At 36.4% G+C, this 7099-nt stretch overlaps 1 pseudogene; it reads right to left on the bottom strand.

Annotated features, from left to right (window-relative positions):
* Window positions 1-469: 469 nt before the first annotated feature.
* LOC109205543 lies at window positions 470-3594 on the bottom strand (annotated as a pseudogene).
* Window positions 3595-7099: the final 3505 nt, after the last annotated feature.

Below are 7099 nucleotides of genomic sequence, written 5' to 3' on the forward strand. Positions count from 1 at the left end.
ATAATTAATAGATGACTTTTTTGGTAATAATAAAATCATTAATATAAGTATTTGAGTGGAACTGTTATAGAGAGGATTATAAAAAGGATATATTGTTACAATAATCAGTGTTGCTATTATAAGTAAAAGGTTTTAATAAAGAGATAAAATACAAATAAAAATTAGTTCCAAATAAAAGTTCGCATAGTTATAATAAAATGCTAGCATTATCGAGGGTTATTGTAATATTGTTACGATTGCATATAGAATCTTCCTTTACATCATGGTAGAACCAAATGTACACGGAAAAATACATCAATGAAATGAAAAACCAAAATCTTCAGATAAGAAATTTACATAAAAGAACAAAATAATGTTCAGAAGGAAGAAAGAGTAAACAAGAGACATACAAATAAACCAAGATGGAGTATACTTTATAGTTTCTGCCAATTCATATTTAGGATAAACCCAATTATCTTTGAATGTTGGGCTATCGGCCATCCTCTAGGGTAACTGTCAACTCATTATTGGAGTTGATGTATGATTTATTAGACGACGAAGCTGATGTGCTACAAGCACGTGTTCTTGCTGTAAAAGCTGGTTTATTAGGTTTTGGAAGAGATGTGTTTTTACTACTAAGCATTATAGTTACATCTGGCATGCTTGGACGCATGCTAGCATCTTCTTGTACACACAAGAGTGCAATATTAATGCATTTTAATACATCTTCTTCATCGCATGATTCAAGTAATGATGCATCAACTAAACTCATAGCATTTCCTTCGTTCCATATTCCCCATGCCTGAAATGTAATTTTAAATCGGGAAAAGAGGTAAAAAGAAAAAAAGAAAAAAAAGAGTTAGAAAAAGAGGTAATACAATTACTAACTAACTAAAAAAAAAGGAGGACCTAGAGTTTAAGAAATCTTCACTCACATAACCTAGGAGGTTTAAGGCTTCTTCCTTCTGATAAAATCTTGTATTTCGCTTGCCACATATTATCTCAAGCATAACTACTCCAAAACTAAAAATATCTGACTTGATTGAGAATAATCCATCTAATGCGTAATCCGGAGACATGTAACCACTGTACAACACCAAGTTATAATTAATAGTATTACTGAAAAATTTAAGAAGTGATGGATTAAATATTCAAGTACTAAAACTAGAGTGATTGCAGATAGCCTTACTACGTTCCCACAACTTTGTTTGTATTTGCTTCTGTAACATTCCCTTGGATGATCCTTGCTAAACCAAAGTCTGAAATCTTAGGGTTCAACTCTTTATCCAATAATATGTTACTTGTTTTAAAATCTCTATGAATGATCCTCAATCTCGAATCATGGTGCAAATAAAGAAGCCCTCGAGCAATACCAAAGATGATATCAAGTCGCTTCTTCCAATCTAATAGCACATGATGTCTTTCATCTTGTGCAGTTAACATTAAAAAATGGTAATAATTAATAATAAGAATCGGAGTTTATATAGTGAAATAAGAAATCATGCGAAGACTAACCAAAAATGAAGGTGTCTAAACTTTTGTTTGGCATATATTCATAGAGTAAGATCTTTTCATTTCCTTGGATGCAGTAGCCCATAAGTTTAACAAGATTTCGATGTTGAAGTCTTGCAATCAATACTACTTCATTCTTGAATTCATTTATGCCTTGACTCGACTCAGTTGACAACCTTTTAATTGCAATTTCTCTTCCTCCTTGAAGTTTTCCCTGAAAATATTTTCAATAATTGTATTAGGTTAACAAATTCATAGCTTATAAATAAAAGGTTAACTAAAAAAAAATGATACCAGTACTTAGCAATAACCTTATAAACAGGACCAAAACCACCGCGTCCTAACTTATTTTCATCTGAGAAGTTATCTGTCGCTGCTAAAATGCTTTCCAAACTAAAGAAAGGAACATCAATGCCTTTCTCATCCTCTTCATTTATTATGTCGTTTTCTCCCTCTTCAGTGTTCAACCAGCTTGGTCGCGGATTTTCTTGATAGAAAGAAAAGGGTAGAATATATGTAATTCTGAATTAAGCCGTGTATAATTCATCAAGAACAGAGAATTTGCACTTATGTACCTTTTGTTGTCGCTCTCCTCGTTCTATAAAATAGGTAGATAAAGCTGCAGAGTAAAAGACTAGTGGCAATTGTAGTAGGAAGAACAACTTTTAGCCTTCTTGACTTGTGTGTTTCGTCTGCAACTACTTGGGCAAAAGCATAAATAATTAAAATCTGATATTTGTAACCTGATAGGCTGAATAGTTTTTGAATACCTTTGGGAATTAAAAACTCAGAAGCAGCTAATTTGACATAAATAGCCATTCCACTAGCATCATCTTGGGAGAGTTGTTGCAAGTTGAAGAGGTCTCCTTCCCAAGTTACACATTTGTTACCATAAAAAATATAAGCAATACAAGAGCAATTTTTTAAACAAGTGGATTTACATATTGATTCACTACCAAAAGAATGAGTGTGATTATCCACTGGTAATCTCATATGGGGGTGCATCCAAAACTTGTCCTCCTCCAAATTAGTAAAAGCACTAGAATTAGCACATGACTTTAGACTTGTTTTCCTCACACAACCACCAGAGAAGTTGTTTAAGTTCCAATCTTTGATTGACTTAGGAGTGAAACCAGGCAAACAATCACACGACGGTGTACTACTTGAGCTGTCACTACATGCACCATATGCACCACAATAACCATATACATCACATGGTTTTTCTGGTAAAGTCAAAAACATATTCCACTGGTTGGTACTATTCAACCATGTAAGAGTCTTAATTTCCCCCGTCACATCTATTATGAATCTTGTTAAGACAGAAGGATTAAAGATAAAATATGTAAAATAGACCTCATCCGTGTTGTTTATATACGAGAAGTTCTACGTAGGGTTTGATTTTAGTGGCGCCTTGGACCAAGTGTGTCCATTCCAAGGTCCAGTTGACCAGTACTGTACAGTTTTATTCCACTTAAGGGTGAGCTCACCGATCGGCTCCATCTCAAAGGAAAATAGTCCTGGACTAGGATCGTCAGAGTTCTTCCAAGAAGTAAGACCTTGCTTTGTTTTAGTTCTTTTATTGTATCCAAGTTTAGAACCAAACAAAAACGTGTCGCTCGGATGATCAAAACTTTGCCACAATGAATTGGACCCATTATTCAAAACTAAATTCCCATCATCGCGAAGAATCACCACTACAGATTTCGTCGACGTGCTTGAGTAATTAATATTTGTCGACCAAATAGTGAGTCAAGACCCGTTGAGAAGCACCAAGTTGCCCTGTATAATTTTGAGCTGTGCGGTGTCCATTTCGGTAAAAGAAACAGGAGTCTCCCTATTTGCTACCCAAACTGTGGTTTGTGGAGTTATTTGTTTATACCATATACCAATATAATAGTTGGAACGATTACCTAGTGTAAAGAACCCCATCTCAAAGATTCCACCTGAAGAGACCATGGTTACGCCAATAGTTATGGATTTCTCTGCATCAAGCGTATCTCCTAGGGAAAAAATCTGGTAACTATTTGTGTTAGCTGCGACAGAAAAGCAGAAGAATAGCAAAAGTTGCAGAAAAAGGAACAACATTGTATTTTTGATTTCCATGGTTATTCGTTGCACCAGGGTCAGTAAAATTACTTAAAAAACAAAACATTTTACCGTCGTTACTGAAATAGTGTGTTATTTTGTCAAGTCAACAAAACCAAACTTTTCCCACTTGCTTGAGACACCTGGCCTATCAAGAAGAACTTTTTCTTCTCCCTTATATGTATTTGGTTCTCTCTTCTATATACGTACACAAATTCTTATCTTTTAAAACTTTTATGTTTAGCCTTCTCAGTTTAATGACACGTTAAAGATAATAAGATTTTAAATTGTTGTTCTAAACGTCAATATCACATAAGAGGGGATGATTTGTGTGATACTCAATTTTCACTCTAGAAGAACCTGGTTCTTCTAGGTGTACTAACTACTACTGTTTGCAGAATAATAAGTACATAAAATAAAGAACACAGAGATTTTTACGTGCAAAACACCTGGCTCAAAAGGTGAAAAAACCACGACCTACTACTCAGTAGGATTTTCCCAAACTTCCGCTAAAATCACTGAGCCAAAACGGCATTTACAAAACTCTTTGTAAACCTAAGGATTAACTCTAATCCCGTTGTGGCACACAGCCTCAACTGTTGCGACAACTTCAAGTTAGCTTATAACTTGAACATTCTAGGTACCTAATACAATTGCTCCTATGAAAGCTCATAGATACAATTTTAAACCACCTACTACAATTGAACTAGAATAAAAGAAATACACAATGGAACTGATTCTTCTATCTCGTTCAAGTAGCTTCAGGAGTGCACACTCAAATCTCACATAAATTGCTTGCGAAATCGCCTTGCTCTTTTGCTCTCAGTTTAGTTTAACTTCTGCGTATGTGCAATACCTGTAAAAGAGAATAATCACTGTCTTTTAATGGGTTAGTAATCAGAGTTTGATTGGGACTCAATTTGCTGATCTTCTATCGTAGTTAAGTCCTTAAAGATCTCAAATTCCAACACTATCTTTATACGGATTGTGTTCTCTTCGTATAAGGAGACTTTCTCCCCTTATCCAATATGCAACCTTTTCGATCAGATCAGAAGATATTGCTGCTTGACCAGTAGGACTTATCTCCTTCACGTGCATCTCACATGTATAGGTTGAGCATGACTGTGCTTTACACGATGGACCTGGTCCATGACTGAGTTCATTTGTCATTCTTCAAAACTTCACCTGTTCTTGGGCCAACAAATTCCCCCTTTTTGATGATGACAAACTCTGTGTGTTTTACTGATTCGAAACCTGTAAGAACTCAGCTTAACCATCAACACTAAATTTAGAAAATTCACTTATCATTAAGGACCAGGTTAATTAGGTTATAAACATCACTTATTTTAGAATATGTAAAGCACAAGATCTCTTCCCCCTTTTGGCATCATCGAAAAGTTGCATACACAATGTGAATCCCAGATTTTAATAAATACTCATGGCCACTGGGGCAACTGCAAGTGCAATCATTGGGCAATCATCAGCAATCAACAAACATATTTAAACTATCAAGGTCAGAATAAGCATTGAGCAAGAGAAAACAGCAGTTGTCATTGATAGAGATATGTTGCCACCAACAATCCACAAAAAGAAAGAAAACATTCAACCGTGAGAAAAAAATATAAAAATCCCTAATCTGGGTCACTGGGGTACTAGACAAGTTCAGGAAACAAAGGCTAGGAGTCATAAGGCTTGGAGGAACATGAGGGTTGAGTTTGGAGAAGATTATGCATGTTCTGAAGAATTCCATCATTCTTCTCCTTTTCTTTGGCAAGCTCAATTCTAAGACTATCCCTCTCAGTTTCCACTTCAACCTTACGAGCCTTGAGCCTAGCAATTTCAGCATTCTTAGCTGCACATTCCTGAACCAAAGTTCTAACTTTGCTGTTGATGGATGTCTTCAGAGATGAACCAGGTTCAACAGGGATGGCATGGACTGGATAGTCACAGGCAAGAAGAGTTTTGATGCCAAAGTGTTCCTTGCTCGGTGCCATTTCCCATTTCTTCAGAGGCACATTTAGCCTATCCAGAACTATGGTCAATATGAAGCCATATGGATTAGCATGAGCCTTGGAGCCATTTATGACCCTGTCTAGCAATTTGAAAATGAGGGCAGGCCAGTTGATTTGCTTTCCTCTCTCCAGGCACTCCATAAGAACCAGGTCCATATAGTTAGCAGTGTGCCTTCTCTCCTGCCTGGGCAATAAGCACTTGTTGACAAACTCAAACAACAACCTTGTGCTCAGGCCTCATCTCACTTTTCTGCACAGCCCTGACTTCATTCACTTCCTCTAGATCACAGAACCTCTTGGTGATTTCAAGGGCAGTAGGGAGGGAGTCCAGGCATGGCCACCTTTTGCCTAGTATAGTCATCAAACCCTTCAGAGGGTATGTCCAGAATCTCTCCCAGTTTCTCTGCATCAAACTTCACTGGGACTCCCTTCACCAGGCTACTAACAACTCCATCCTTAACAACAGCATTTGCCATAAACTCAATCAGCCACTACTACAAAATGGGCCTACAGCAACGATTTTTTAGCAACAGTTCACAAAACGTTGCAATAGACTGGATATAGTAACGGGTACAACCGTTACAATAGGATTGGGGTGATATCAGCACACTTTAACTATACAACCGTTCCAGTTGTATTGGAACTGTTGCAATAGAGTATTTTACCGCAACGGTGTGTACACCGTTCCAATAGACCGATCTATTGGAACGGTTCCGAAATTATTTATTTTTATTGGAACGGTTTTCATTCCCTCTTCACTTTCCCCCCCCCCCCCAAAAAAATTTGGTACACCTGCCAAATGAGTCCCATTTTTTTACTTTTTATTTTTTGATTAATTTTAATAATATAAAACTTAAAATTATAATCTTTATTTTCCCTTTTCAGAGACGCTCACCTGTATACGCACAGTAACGAGACCATCTCCAAAATCCTCTCAAAATCCATTCCTCAAAATCCTCTTTACCTAAAATCCAAATTCAGACGCTCCCAAAATCCTCTCAAAATCCATATCCTAAAATTCTCTCACAGACGCTCACCTGTAGATTCATCTCAAAATCCTCACTTTCCCTGTAGATTCATCTCAAGGATAGACCAAAATCCCCAAATTCCAAAATCTACTTTATGGTCAATTCGAAGATGATGTCCAAAGGAAGCTAGGTTTTCGTGAAACAAGCCGATTCTTGATTGTGGAGGTTCTTAAAAAAGGAAGATTATTGTTGCATGTCTTCTGATTATTCAGAGAGGTATGTTGATCTCATTCCAAATCTTCACCTAGGTGTTGTTAGAATTAGGCTTTCAATATTGGTTTATTTCTTGTGCTTTTTGATTTCAGTATTGTTTCTTAATATTTGATTAGTTTGGTTTGATGTAATTTTATTTCTTTCTCCTTTTCTCTGTTACGTTGGTATGCCCAGTGGGTATTTGTTCTTTCCTCTCAGTTTCTGTTTGCTTCAACTAGCACTCTATTAAGAAGGGAGCATCACACATATATGCGAAATATCAACTTTTGG

This window comes from Nicotiana attenuata, unplaced genomic scaffold (assembly GCF_001879085.1).
Source record: "Nicotiana attenuata strain UT unplaced genomic scaffold, NIATTr2, whole genome shotgun sequence".
Classification (NCBI taxonomy): Eukaryota; Viridiplantae; Streptophyta; class Magnoliopsida; order Solanales; family Solanaceae; genus Nicotiana; species Nicotiana attenuata.